General features: G+C 38.8%; 1 protein-coding gene across 1 annotated transcript in view; it reads right to left on the reverse strand.

Annotated features, from left to right (window-relative positions):
• Nucleotides 1-15,453, reverse strand: part of WASHC5 (WASH complex subunit 5) — a 1,015,994-nt gene that overhangs the window by 585,335 nt on the left and 415,206 nt on the right. The gene's annotated exons all lie outside the window — the stretch shown is intronic.

Below are 15,453 nucleotides of genomic sequence, written 5' to 3' on the forward strand. Positions count from 1 at the left end.
CCAGACTTTGGAATCCGGCCGACCGAAGGGCTGCCTGAGGCAGGACAACCCATATGTTATGACTGCAGATGCATCCTTGAAGGACATCACACATGCAGTGTGCATTTTATTTATTTACTTAATTATATACTTTAGCAAAAGAGTTGGCCGCTTCCGGGTTAAGCCAATTTACAATGAAGACTGAGGGAAGTAAATCACTTTCTAATAAATCTAGATATACAACAAAATATAAGTGTGTTACAAAACATACATCATTTACAGCCGATATACCATGCAGCAATACTTTTTTTGCAACACACACAGAAAAAAAATTCTGCTGAGGTACCAAATCTGCCTTCAAGATCATTCATGCACAGTTATATACAACTTATATGTGATGCATATTTATGTTACACTGACAGATTTCTGCTAGTCTAAAGGTTATACTCAGGATAATATGCTAGATGCAATGCAGCTGACACACATGGTGAATGTCTGTTGGGTTAATAATTGGAAAACTCCAGTAAGTATAGCTAAAGGCAAAGGAAAAGAAAATGGGGCAGGGAAGCTAACAGGATATGAAAAGAAGCAAGAAAAATGTTAGAATGTCAAAGAGTTGACAAGTGGCAGCTGGAAACTCAAAGCTGTGTATTACAGTTAGGTCACTCCACAACTTTTGCAGCATTCATTTGCCCACAAGTCAGAATTCCTTCCCTTTTATTTCCATTTTACTGTATTTGTTAACTACATAAATGCCTTGAGAACAAGGGCCCCCTGTAATAAAGGGCTATCTAGTTAAGCAAAATTGTTCAAAATCCCACAGTAAAGCAAATGGAAACAATAGAGACCAAAGGATTCAAACCCCACACTGCAGGAAGAAACTTGTAAGTTGCTGATAGCCTTAATCTGCACCAGATCTAGACAGCTTAAATACCACTAAGGCTTGGATGGTGCACAATTTAAATAGAAGGCTGTTTTGTGGGTGAGTAAGACAAATGGTCATGTCAAAGATCTAACATTTGCTGGGCAAATTAAGACCTGAGTTCTCTAAATGGTGCACACTAAGTAGAGAGATAATCTAAATTTGGGAGAGATGCTTGTGCATAAGTATGAATAAAATTATTATAAATAAAGTATTACTTACACTTTAATATGTAGGTTAAGAACTTTCTGTGGAGTTAAAGGGGATTACAGCGATGAGAAAAAGGTGACGAGTTAGTAAGCAAAACTTCACAGACTGGTACATGATGTACTAAGTGAAAAGCCAAAAAAAAATCTCTTGCAGGAAGTTAAGCAAAGGTGTTGCTTGGGCTTAATTTTTTAAATATCTTTAGAGATAAGTGGTGCATCAAAATCAAAAACAAAGTGATTAATATGCCACTCTATCTAGATAGACGGAAGCTGGAAAATCAAATTGCAGCAGATTTACATTTAGACAGTAGGTGAAGAAAACTTTAATGACTGGGTTGGGTGCACTGTCCATCTGTAGTTGGAAAGTCATTCCAGGACTTTCTTCCAAGAAAAAAAAGTATTCTCCTCTTCAAAGGCAATTTAATGGTCTTTTCAACACTGCTGCACCGAGAGACTAAGACTGAAGTGAGCTGTGTACAACCTGTGTGATGAGCTTAATTTGCCAGGGGTGGGTAGTGGTCAAGCTGCACCAGCCTAAATAAACGAATGGACAGACATACGTCCACTCCTTCTAATGGATGCTGTCTGTCTCTTGAGGATACTTCAGTGGGAAGCATCACTACTGCTTGTGTGATTCTTTCTCACTCTGTATATTTTCATGTATGCAGGCTTATATGTAAATCTGCATGTGCGTACATGGCCAAGGGATGTCGAGTTACACTGCACCTGACAGTCATGTACAAACAATGCAAGTTTATATGTACTGCAAAGCTGGTGACATTTAATATACAATTTCAAGTAACTGAAATGTGTTATACATCTTTCAATGAGGATCTTAACCATTTATGAAACTGAAGTAATATAAATGCAGATTTCAGTGGGTGTTGTATCTCTCACATGAAAGTATTGTTTCTTGTATTTTCTCAGGTGGAAGAGATGGAAATTTAATCAAATGCTTAAAGTTAAGTGGTTTTTTTTATCATATCCAACACTTTTTGAGACTAAAGCTCTCTCCAAGTAATTTGTGTTTAGGAATAAAACAAAATATATGAATTAACACATGCTGCTCCGATATTCATTGCTTGGCCTTACACATCACAGGACTAAAGTTCTCTTCAAGTGCAATGGCTTCAGTTACCTGATGTGCATACTCATTTAGGCCACACAATAAAGAGATGCATTACAGAACATACTGCAAATATGCAAAGTGGCACACATTAGGTAGGTACAAATTCAACAAAGGTAGCACAATTCACTATACTGAGTTACATGTGGCCTGAGTAATACACTGAAACAATACTGTATAAAGACAGAGCTGGAAATGGAAATCGGGTGCCATCATTTAAATTTTTTTTTTTTATTTATTTGCACTTTGTTTACCTGGAAAGTCCACTAGGCCGTCCAGAGCCCATTTTCAGTGGAGGCCAAGGGAAAAAAGCTCCGTAATTAACATACATTAGTGAATATTGTTTTATGATTCATTCAGCAGTAATACATTAAGAAGAAAAGCATACAATTCAGAATACATTAATAAATCTCTAACACGATTATACCAACCAATTTAATTTGCTTAGGTTATCTGTTTTTTGTTATCCTTACTTTCATGGACTGAATTTATCTGCTGTAACCCTTCATTTGTTGGTGCAGGGGTAAGCACCAGTAATGAATACACTAACTTCACTTTTAGTACCCTAAATTAGATGCATAGGATTTCTTTTAAGGTTGCATAATTAAGTATAAACATAAATGCCATATAAACATACTTGATATTTCACTGATCAATGAGGAAGCCTTATGCAGCGAGTAACTGTTGGTATCTCCTCTGATATTTCCAGATCTGCTATGTTTTTTTCTCTCATTCCCATGTCTGGAGATTCACAGACCTTTAGCTGTCATGTGCCATGGCATCACATGTTGTGCTACGAAAGTATGCTTAGTCCTTAAACCACTCGGTTTATTCCTCATCAACCAAGAAAGGAGAACTTGCAGAGCAAGAAACAGAAAATAAAACAGAGGAATGTTCCATGCCACAGGACAGTGAGAATGTACCCAGTATCCTGTCACCCTTGTCCTGCTGAACTAACAAGAATGGGGGTGGGGAGGTGGGGACAATGTCTTCACATAAAGTAGAAAGGTCAATTTCTCTGGGTGCTACACTCCAGAAAGGGTCTATCTAGAGAGGACAAGTGTCCTGAATCCTCCACTTCAGTAAAGGACTGCAGCAGTCCAGGAAGTCTGCCAGCATATTTGCTTCCACATACAATTTGAATTGGTGCTAAGATGATGACATTCTTACAGATGCAAACTGCCTTTTCGACCCAGGATGCAAGAATACATATCACCTTGCCATATTATGTACCACACCACAGGCCATTTGTTTCAGAACAGCAGACGGTCTCTGCTTTCATCTCCCTTTCCAAAACTTTCAGAGCCTTTAACATTGTCTGTAGCTCAACCTGCTTTATGGGGAGCCACTTGTCCTTAAGGGTACACTTTCCCTGACTATAATGAAACTACAGGGCTCACCAACTTGCTAATGAAGAATGCATCGTCAGCACATGTGATGTGTTCTACTGTTGCAGGAACCACACATATAACGGCTGTCATCACACCAAAGAGGCACAGAATTCCTGAACTGGGACCCTGTGCTGTGCACTCACCCTGAGTGTCAAGGCTTTAACTTCCTATGCCTTTTCTGTGGGCAAAAATTACCAGAACTGTAGAGTGTCTAGCTTGCCCCAGTGAAAGCAATGTTTAAAGCATCACCTCTGAAACATCTGCAATGTAAGTCCCTCTACAAGACATATACCTGACGAAAGGGCAACATCACAGCTGTCCCCCACTAAAAGGGTGGTCCCCCCACTGACCCAAGTAACTGCAGGTCCTCAGCCTCACTAACCTTATTTGTAAAGCCATGGAACATACAACTGTAGACATGATCACTAAAGGCATACACGTTTTTCAGACTCTAGACCCTTTGTAGTTCAGGTTCATCAAGGATAAATCATGCCTTCTTAATGTTGTCTGTTTTTTTGAAAAAGTCAGTAAAGTCCTAGATGAAGTGCTTCCCATATACACTGCTTATCTGTACTTAGCCAAAGTATATGACACCATTTTACCCACTAGCATTACAAATAAACAAACTCAACTTAACATCAACTCCTCTGTAGTTCAGTGGACTGTGAAATGGCTGTCAGAAAGAAAACATGATTTGAATAAATGGTACCCTCTCCAAAAAACAAATGTAACTAGCAGCATCCATCAATGTTTTACCCAAGACACTTCCACCTTGCAATTAATTTTTTTCTGAAATACAAGCAAATGATAATAACCTTTGGTTAACTAATTTTGCGTTCAACTGCAAGCTAAAAATCATCCTAAACTCCCTCTCAGACTTACTAATATTCTAACAAAGTCTTACTTACACTAACAGGTGCTGCTGCAGTCATGATCTTACCCTAAACACAAAGAAATGTAGTACAGTCACTCTTGGTAAATTTAATACTCCTGCACAGTACCACATATATGGAAGTTACCTAAAGAACACCTTGATCTACGATTTAGGAAATTAAACAGACAATGTGTTATTAATCAGCATATCCCCCATGTTGTTAGAAAACAGGTCTCTCTCCATCTCATTTGTAATGGGTTGGTGTCCAGACCCCAGCCTATCCCAATTCCAATTTGCTCTGCCCTCGTGTACCCAGTTATAGAATAAAATGGAAACCATTTGAAATGCCAAGACCAGCTTTAGTGAGTCCCGTAACATGGAGACTGAATGGCTGAAAAATGGACTTGCATATACTAAGTCTGAGATGACCATTTCTCAGAATATTCTCTTTTCTTAAAGGTATGCTGATCTCAAAATTAGTATATACAAGTCTGGGGTTGTATGTGTCTTAGCCCCCTGCAAAAAATAAGTTTAAAGGGGAAGAGGAATGTTTCCTCTTCACTTTTCTCCTCTATTTTCAGTCTTTTGTTTTTACTGTGTCTGCACTCAGCATTAAGAGGAGACAAATATTACGTATGGCACTTTAAATGCTACATATGATGTGAAAGAAAAATACAATGGCAACAAACACTTTTAAGTTATCAAAATGTTAATGTGATAAAATGCACTACTTCTTTACATCGCTGGTCTTTCAAGTAACCAAGGAACTATGCATAGAAGGTATTTTGTAAATAGCATCACTTATTGATTATGCACTTTTCTTTCAAAGTTAGCCAATACTTAATTCATTTGACAGCAAACTAAGCCTAAGCTGAAAGAACTACACTTTATTAAAACTCCTGATTTCCACAAAAAAAAAAAAAAAAAAAAAAAAAAATATATATATATATATATATATATATATATTTTTTTTTTTTTTTTGGTGGGAGGGGTTAAACCTTGCTAACTAAATATAACATGTTTTTAATAGTGCAAAGTAAGCTGCATTTAGTTGTAGAGGTCTTTTTTTCAGAAACCTAGATTTTGGTCGTATCTTACTTTACTCACTTAACTTTCAGTTTAAGTAATTTGTATGTGATTAGTACAAGTCAAAACACAAAGAGGCCAGGTACCCGAAACAACCAAGAAACTAGTACAGCAAACACAGGCACCAAGTGGGGGTAACCAAACATGAAGCATGAACCACAAGCCAAAGTGGAAGCGCCAGCAGTTTATTCAGTACATTAACGCAAATCTCCCCAAAGCGTTTTCATCCACAAGACGTCTTCAGATGTAACAAAGAATAATTGACTGTAGCATCCTTTATATCCCCCACCCTCATAAATCACATTAATTGTTTAATAGTTTAATAAATTGATAATTAAAACACATAGCAATTTATGCAAATACTCTTGCTTCCTGTATCATTTTAAATATTCTTTAAAAACATACCAATGAAAGTGCAGATAAATAAAATAAGCAGATTTATAAACAGCAAGGCTTTTTTTAAAACACATATGAATTGGTATGTAAAAAATTAAATTAAAATAGAATGAAGACTGCATAAAATATATAATAATAAATGTAAACACACGTCATGCATAGTGTGGTGACCAATTGAAAAGCACAATATAAGTTAATAATATAGAAATATTACAAAAAATAAATAAATCCTCAGTATAGGGTGTATAGATGTATATAAGATATAAATGTAAAAGTATATATAAAAATATATAGCCTAAATTGACCTGAAAATATATGTAACAAATATATAATATATATATATAAAAATGTGATGTGTACAAGTGTAACTTTGCCCACATTAACTTGATAGCAAACATGCATAACTGGATGTAAGCTCTGTTTTCTTCTATCTGCTTTCCAAGACACGAGCTGCCATTTCCACCTTCTGACTGTCACCAAGTCACCCCAGATATGAAGTTTGTCACACATAGCTGAGCATTTCTTTGCTGCACAGACTACATATATGAATGAGTTGCCTTCAATTGTATATACATAAGATGCTGTTCAGCGTCCAGCTACTGTAAAATATCCATAAAAACCAAGGGCCAGATACAGTTCAGATGAAATAAGTCACTTCATTTGATCTGGGAGATGCAGGACATTATACATTCTGCCAGTCACCATTTTCCCAGACTGTTCTCTTCTGTCTTCTTAGGAAGGCTGTGGTGTGCATGGACACAGGTTCTAGTAACTCTCTTCATGATTACGGCATTCTCTTACTCCATTAGTTTTCTTAATCCTTTTTCAGTGAAAAGATTTGGACTGTTATATAGCACTTATGTAAGACATGAAAATGTCAGTTTTGGAAGACCGTCATTGACCATTTTGTCATACAGCCTTCTTTAGATGCCTGCTTTCAGAATGTTGAATTATTTTATGATAATTTGCCCGGTGGAACAACACTGCAAAGGAAATATCGCTTTAAATTACTTTCCGGGAACCCTCCAAAAATCTTAAATTAAAGCTGCTCTGCTCAGATTACAGTTTTTTCTAACTTACGATCACATGTCTGGGAAACCCCTTCAAACCTCTCAAAGAATTCTCTTTTAAAGTACTCCAAAAGAAATTGAAACACCTCCTCTTCAAACATGCCTTTTGCACCTGTTACACAATTGGAACCACCTAATTATATCACCCTCCTGTTTCATCTCTTACTCAAACATGTACGCTAGTGTTTCGATACCCTCATCCACTTTAAACACACGTGACTTGTGCTGTATATATGATGTACACAGGCACAACTAATTTTTCCACACACTACTCTCCCTATTGGGGATGCTATCACTTAATTAATTACTCTCCTAATGATGATTTCTCATCTCTTTCCCTATGCTTGTTTCAGACTAAATTGTATTGTACATCTACTGATTCTCTGTTACATTCCTGTCACAATGTATGCTGCAATAGCAGTTTTATTCAATCCTTTATATTTAATTTTCTATTTTAAGCTTTTGGGATGAATCTGTAAATTAGTATTCTACCCCAGTTAATAAATTTAAATAAATAAATATGTGTAAAAGAAAAAATATATTTATTTTTTCTTTCTCTGCTGTTGTGCGACTGTGGAAGTTGGTATATAAGGTGGGGGGGGGGGGTCTCCCTTCTTCAAAGAAAGCTTATTCTGAAAGTGGCTTTATGTGCTAATTTTTTTCAAATTATTGTCTGTTGGACAAATATCACTTAATATATCATGAATCCCTTGCATCAACCACAGCGTGATCTACAACTTGGATACTAGTCAGCAGTGTGACTGCCGATGGCATTCATGCTTGCTGAATAGGAAATGGTTAGCGATAGAGGATACTCACAATGGAGTACAGTAAATCTTTAGATTCACTAGGAATGGTTGAAGTCAAAGTGGTTTACAGTAAGCTGAACAAAAAACTTATGAAAACACATCCAGCTAACAAAACTGCAGGTGACAACTCAAAGACTTTTTGTATGAGGCAAGACCCCTGTACCCCCCCCCATCCTTCACACACACACACACACACACACACACACACACACACACACACACACACACACACACACACACACACACACACACACACACACACACTCCTTAACACTCTGGTCACAAAGCATCAGGATAAAAAGAAAATGCTCAGTAAGGGTGAAAAAATGTCTCACGTAACTGATCTCTCATTACAGTCAGTGTATGTAAAAATATTCTGGAAGCTGACTTTTCAACAAATTGAGATTGGGAATATCGAATTCCACGAATTACCATTTGTAAAATGAAAGATCTGCCACAAGTTTAGTTTATTTTAGAGCTACAGATCAGTCAGGAATCAATATACTAGATTTTTTAGTAGAAGTAGCATTAGATGTTCCACTTTCTTTTATTTAAGACTGAATGCCATATTGCAAGCTGGTTAAGCAGACTTAGGAGGTTTGCAACAATTTGTTTTCAGCTATTTTACTAATGTTCATTCATCTTGTCAATCTGCATGTCTCATGCAATCATTTTACATGATGGAACTCAGACCACATGACCCTTACAACAGGCAGTAAGAGATATATTGGGCAGTAAGGTTGTGATGCAGAGAGTAGAGAAGAGGCCTACAGCATCCTGAATGTTACTCACAGTGACTCTCCCTGTGTTTGCTATGATTAGCATTCCCCAGTATGCTGAACATGGCTAGTCAGGTGGGCATACATTGGGCACAGTGAGTCACCCTACCACCACAGGGATGCTCCTCAGTTGCCATTCCCACCTAATGATACTGCAAAGGCATTATCACTGATACCAGTCTCTGACAGAATCATATCACACATGCCATGGCACTTGGCTTCCCACTCACCCCCAACAGGCGTAAACACTCGAATGCCTCATTATTCCTCTCCCACCTCCCTAATCAGCTTCCAAATTGTCTGAGCTGCTAACCAAACCCTGGATCACACAGTCAGACTGACGGCTTTATCTCTATATGCCTTGGAGCTGATAACATTTGGTACTTAATGGAATTTTTACTCTTCAATGGGAAGTAGAAAACCAGAGCTCATTTTAATAGAGCAGGTGGCACAGGTCAGCAGATCATTTTCAAACTCAAACAAGTAAATAAAGTAATACAACACAACAAAACAACACATATTTTTGTTACTTTCTCAATAAATGTACAGCAGGTTTGCAATGTATTTTTTAAACGTATTTGTTAACTGGGTAGGTAGGCTGAGCCCTAGTAGACTGTTTTCCTTACAACCCAGGCAGTACAGGATATTGCAATAAGTAAACTATGTCATTGTATACCACAGCATCACATATTGTGCTAAGGGAGCTTGCAAAATTCTGCTCTTGATCCTAATGTTTCTTTGGATGATTTCCTGTTCAATCCCCAAGAAGCTGAAAATACCAGAGACGTAGTGAGCGCCCTCCATACCCTTCGACCAGAGGGGCCCCCCTAAAAGTGATAAGAAAATGTAAGGTAATACATCATTGGCAGTCATCAGTTGTCTGTCGGTCAGTTTCGAATTTTAGTTGGGTCTGCAGCCACGCATAGGCAGAATTAGTTTCAGCTAAAAATAATTGTGTCAACATGAAACTAACAGAAATGTATATTTTCTCCCACAATCTCCACACAGCTGTCACATTTCACTTTTTCTTGGGACACAAATCCCAGGTAAAAGCTGGCCTAGTCCATAAATAGAGAGGTGCTAAACCCTAGTAACTTAACACCGTCACCGGTTTCTTTTTTTAGTCAGCTGTTAGTTTCTATCATCTCTTACCGGTCCGTGCACACAGCCATCTGTCTTTGTTACAGAATTAACATTCCAATTAACTTACCAGGTGACTTCAGCTTATTTAAATCCTGTCGTAGGCACATTAGTATTTCACAGGATTTTGGAGGAGGCCTCACACTCTGTAGGACCTGCATCAAGAGGACAGTACCGTGTGCTGATAATTTAATTGTGGATTTAATGGCATGTAATGTTAGTGGGCATTACTATATTCAGGGAATAGCAGCAGTACGTTGGCAACCTGACTGGTGAAGAAGGAACCTTCTCTAGAAGGGTTTTAATATACAAATAATAACCGCTGCAAGATGGGCCCACCGCTTCATAACAAAAAAGAAAAAAAGCTTGTATGTGACAGTGTATGAGAGTAAGTAAGACAGAGATCGAACCATACCTCTCAACTTCTTACAGCAAGAAATCTGGACAAAGCCATTAATAAAAGTGGGCTAACGGCCCAAAAATAGGGACAATTAATATTGCACTTACAGGCTTAGAAAGGTAATAGAATAACAGGTTTTGCTTTGCCGTGAATTTTCTGAAGGGTATGGAGTCTTAAACTCAAATGGCTGTCATTCTTTTCTAACTTCAGTCTTTAATGATTTGCCACTATTTTGCCAGAAAAACACAGTTTTATGAAAAATGGACCAAGAATACGAGGCAAAAATCTGGACATTCTGCGAAAATCTGTACATTTGAGAGGTATGCCCGGGTGAACAAGCAGATATTTTACACTCGAGTAGTGGGTTTGCTGTTCAGCAAGTGTAAAAAATTAAACAAAAAAAGTGTTTGTGTGATTATGCTGTCTGCGTGTGAGTGAATATGCGCATGAAAGCAGAGGAGGCTCTGTGTATGTGCCTGTTACTGTTGGACCTATTCAAAGAATGTGTATATGTGTTCATAATGGCGGTCGGCAGATAAATAAATATTATTCATTTAGTTGTTTAATTTTTTAGCATTTCCAAAGAAAAGGCATGCTTTGTGATGTTGTCTAGCAGAATGTATAAGAGCGGAGCTAGTAAACGAAAGGCAGCAAAAGATGCCGAGAAGCAACTTGAGAAAATTCCAAAGTTGTCAATGTATTGTATGCTGCCATCCAACGTACAGGCACATGAAACGGACAACGTTGCAGCAACGAGTTGCATCCAGAAGCAGAAATATCCATAAGAGTTTCAAGTGAGGTCAAAGGTGCAGCCAGTTATTCTACTACTAAACAAACTGACAAATATTCCAGCTACTGCCGGGAAAGAAGTATCTGAATTTGAACCACTGACTGATAATCCCAGAGAATGGCTGATTATAATATCGGACAGACAAGTGTGTGACATTGTTGAAGTAATGAAAAGCTTGGCGATCGTTCGAATGGCAACTTTTTGGGACTGTTTGAACTGCTTGCCAAGTATGATACTGTCCTCAGCAAACTTTTACAGAGGATTAAGAAGGCAGAGACACATGTTCAGTACCTCAGTCCACAGATCCAAAATAAGCGGATTCAACTTGTTGCCAGTAACATTCAAGAGGCCAACATAGCGCAGCTTAAAAAAGCAAAATATTACTCAGTTATTTTGGACTGTACTCCCGCCACGTCACATGAAGAACAGATGTCAATGCTGTTACGCTTTGTTGAATGTAACGGTGATGATGGTGTCAATATTCATTTAGCGTTTGTTGGTTTTCTTAATGTTCATGATACAACTGGTAAGGGCGTACTGGAAGCGTTTCTTGTAAAGACAGACAACTTAGGAATAGACATTGCTGACATGAGAGGCCAAGCTTATGATAATGGCTCCAATATGAGAGGAAAGAATATAGGCGTGCAAGCCCTCATGCTAGAAATAAATGACTGTGCATTGTATGTACCATGTGGAGCTCACACTTGTAATCTCGGATGCAGCAAAGTCATCGAAATATGCCGCTGACTTTCGGTCTGATTAACAGAATATATGTTGTCTTTTCATCACCTTCACGTTAGGATATACTTCAAGAACATATGCCAATACCTGTTAAAGGGTTATCGGACACTCGTTGGGAGGCGAGAATTGATGCTGTGAAGCTCTGCGTTATCAACTTGAAGAATTGTGCAATGCTTTGCCATCTTTGCGAGAACATGCGCTCGAAAAGAAAGATGGCAATACAGCAACAGAAGCAGGTGCACTTTTAGACCATATTACTACATGGCCTTTTGTTCTGACTGTGTGCACATGGTACGATATACTGTTTCACATCAATAAAACCAGCAAATTAATTCAGTCACCAGATGTTTCAGTTGACGTCCTGCAGGCAGAAGTCTGTGCTCCAATGAAGTTTTTGCAAGACTATCAAAATATAGGCTATAACTCTGTAGTCACGAATGCATGTGGAATATCAGAGCATATTGGTATTGAGCAGGTGTTTCCAGAAACCAGAGTGCCACGTAAGAACAGAATGTTTGATTATAAATGTGCTGATGATTCGAGTCGTCTTTCTGCTTAAGAAAAATTCAAATGGCAGTTCTTTCTTGTTCTCACTGATCAGGCCATATCTTCTGTTTCGTCGCAATTTGACCAACTCGTGGAGTGGTATAAGTTGTAAGGATTTCTGTACAATGCTAACAGTCTGAAGCAGTTTCACAGAGAAAATGAACTGGAGAATCACTGCAAAAATTTTGAAAGAAAAATGGGAGACATTGATGACAACTAACTCGTAATGGAATTGAATTGTTTTATTTATGTCATCGAGAATGAGAGAGGACTCGTCATGGCAAAAATTTTTTAACGTACATATACAAGAACATCCTTCAGGAGGTATATCTGAATCTTTGCATTTGCATCAGAATTCTTCTGACCACACCAGTTACTGTTGCCAGTGCTGAAAGGAGCTTCAGAAGGATAAAACTGATCAAGAATATCTTGCGCTCAACCATGACAGATGACAGTCTTTCTGCGCTTGCAGTAATCTCAATCCAAGTCCAGCTAAAATTTCCAAAGCAATACATCAAGTCTTCCAAAAGCATTTGGGAAAAATGTGTTATGGTTTGATGAGACCAAGGTTGAACGTTTTGGCCACAATTCCAAAAGGTACGTTTGACACAAAAACAACACTTTGCATCATCAAAAGAACACCATCCCCATGGTAAAGCATGGTGGTGGCAGTATCATGCTTTGGGGTTTGCTTTTCTTCAGCTGGAACTGGACCTTTAGTCGAGGTGGAGGGAATTATGAACAATTCCAAATACCAGTCACTTCTGGCCCAAAACCTTCAGGCATCTGCTAGAAAGCTGAAGATGAAGAGGAATTTCACCTTTCAACACGCATACATCCAAATCAACAAAAGAATGGCTTCATTAGAAGAAAATTAAAGTTTTGGAATGGCCCAGACCTAAATCCAGTAGAAAATGTGGGGTGACCTGAACAGGGCTGTGCATCAGAGATGCCCTCGCAATCTGTCAGACTTAGAGTGCTTTTGCAAGGAAGAGTGGGCAAATATTGCCAAGTCAAGATGTGCCACGCTGACAGATTCCTACCCAAGAAGACTGAATGCTGTAATTAAATCAAAAGGTGCTTCAACAAAGTATTAGTTTAAGGGTGTGCACACTTATGCAACCAGCTTATTGTATGTTTTTTATTTTTTACATTTTTCCCCTAATAGATTTGTTTGTTTTTCAATTGAATTGTACAGGTTATAGGTCACCTTAAAGGTGGAAAAAGTTTTGAAATGATACAAAAACCTGGCATTTTAACAGTGGTGTGTACACTTTTTATATCCACTGTAGGTATCATTAGCCAGGACTCGCACTGGCACTGTACCTAACTGCTGCCTGATTAAGGAACATGACTTGTAGTACTGCCATTAGTGTCAGTGCTGTGTCCAAGCCCCTGAAAATAAAGACTCTTGAGGCCTTCCACTGCTGAGTCAGCATGATGATTGGTAAAGGCAATCAGTATGAGATGTGGCAGGAGGGTGCACAACACAGTCTGATGTTGGTGAGGGTCCATAACACAGTCTGATGTTGGTTAGGATCCATAACACACTCTGATGTTGGTGAGGATCCATAACACAGTCTGATGTTGGTGCCAGAGCAGTGTGAGAAGATGAATATTGTGACACTAGGCATTGGTCATACTCTAATCTTGCAGAGTCAACTTATGAGGAAGTTCCACATGCCAGCAGTTTCCCATCAACTAGAAAGTTGTCAAGCCTCACACCCGTCATCATCTGATGACAAAGGGCTAGTGAGAGATGCACACTATAGCAAAACCATGGAGAAGCATTCTGGGATTTCTGCACTGTCTCTCCCATAACTGAGGATCCAGTGTGTACTCATAACAAATCTTCCTGTATGAGGTAATAATTCTAAACCTTCTAAGCTAGCCCTGAGGTCACATTTGAGACTGGAGAGTTTTCATCCCCACCATCCCTACCCCTAACTCCTGCAGGACCCACTGTTCAAGACTGAGGAGGCTCCATCACATTATCCTGTCCTGTGTGGTCTCCACTCTGTTCCCCCACACTTCAGATGACTCCCTTCTTCAGGAATAAAACTCTTAGGCTAATGAATTCCTGTAAGGACTGGCAATTTTCTCTGCCTTCTTCCTAACAATGTCCCATCCATTACCTGACCAGGGAAGAGGAGGAGGACGACTCTAGAGCTACCTGTCACTCTCTCTCTCTCTCTCGCTTACATATTTTCTGGATTCTAGCACATCTGACTCCTTTAAAGTTGATGGTTTTATGAAGACTGAATGACAGCCCGGACCAAGCATGCTACGGCAGACTCTTGCATTACTTCAAAGACCACAGCACTCATCTTTTAAATCTATTTAATAGATGTTAAAGAGTTCAAGGATTTGGACAATGTGAAAATCTGAGTGTTTCCCACTGTTGTAGTTTAGATCTCTCACTTGTTTCACTCACCTGTCTAGGTACCAGTGGGCTCTTGTGGATCAGGTAGTGGTGAAGTTGCCAGACAACCTTGACTCTAACATACAGAACAAGAATCTGATCAGTGATTTCCATGTAGACTGCTAACATTCTGACTGTGCTGACGTTGTAGCTACGATAACGGACTCAAGAATATGCCTGCATAAGGGTTGGTTTACTTTAGGGTCGTCTTCTTGAATGGGAAAGTTTTTTGAGGAGCATGTCCCCCAGGGATATATTTGAGGATCTCCAAAAGGCAGAAAAACAGATATCGACAACAGTGGATTGCCTGTGAGATTTCTTCTGTTCCATTCTACTTCTTTCCAACCAAATTTATGTTCTTGAAGAAGAAGCACCTTGTCAGGATGAGGATGACTTCTAAACAACAGCTCTGTCAGACAAGTCACCGAGGAAGCATCTCCACCAGCTGCAGTCCAGCCTATAATTCAGGACTGCTAACAAGGGAAGAGAGGCAAGTTCTTTGAGTTTGCTTAGAGAACCATTGAAAAGTATCACTGGTCTTGGACACGGCTGTCGACAGGCTTGTCTTAGCACTTTTAGATCCTTCTCTAAAACGAATTCTGCCTAGATATTAGGTCATTGCTGCTGAAGCTCTTGATCAGGTCCATATTCTGTTCCTCAGAGAAGTAGTAGAAACCATATGCTGTTCAGAGAAAGGCAGGAATTTCTATGGTCATGTCTTCCTTCTGAAAGGGAAGGGGAAACTTTTATTTCACTTTAGACTTTGCAGCTTC

This window comes from Protopterus annectens, chromosome 3.part1 (genome assembly GCF_019279795.1).
Source record: "Protopterus annectens isolate FY-2018-M chromosome 3.part1, PAN1.0, whole genome shotgun sequence".
Lineage (NCBI taxonomy): Eukaryota > Metazoa > Chordata > Ceratodontiformes > Protopteridae > Protopterus > Protopterus annectens.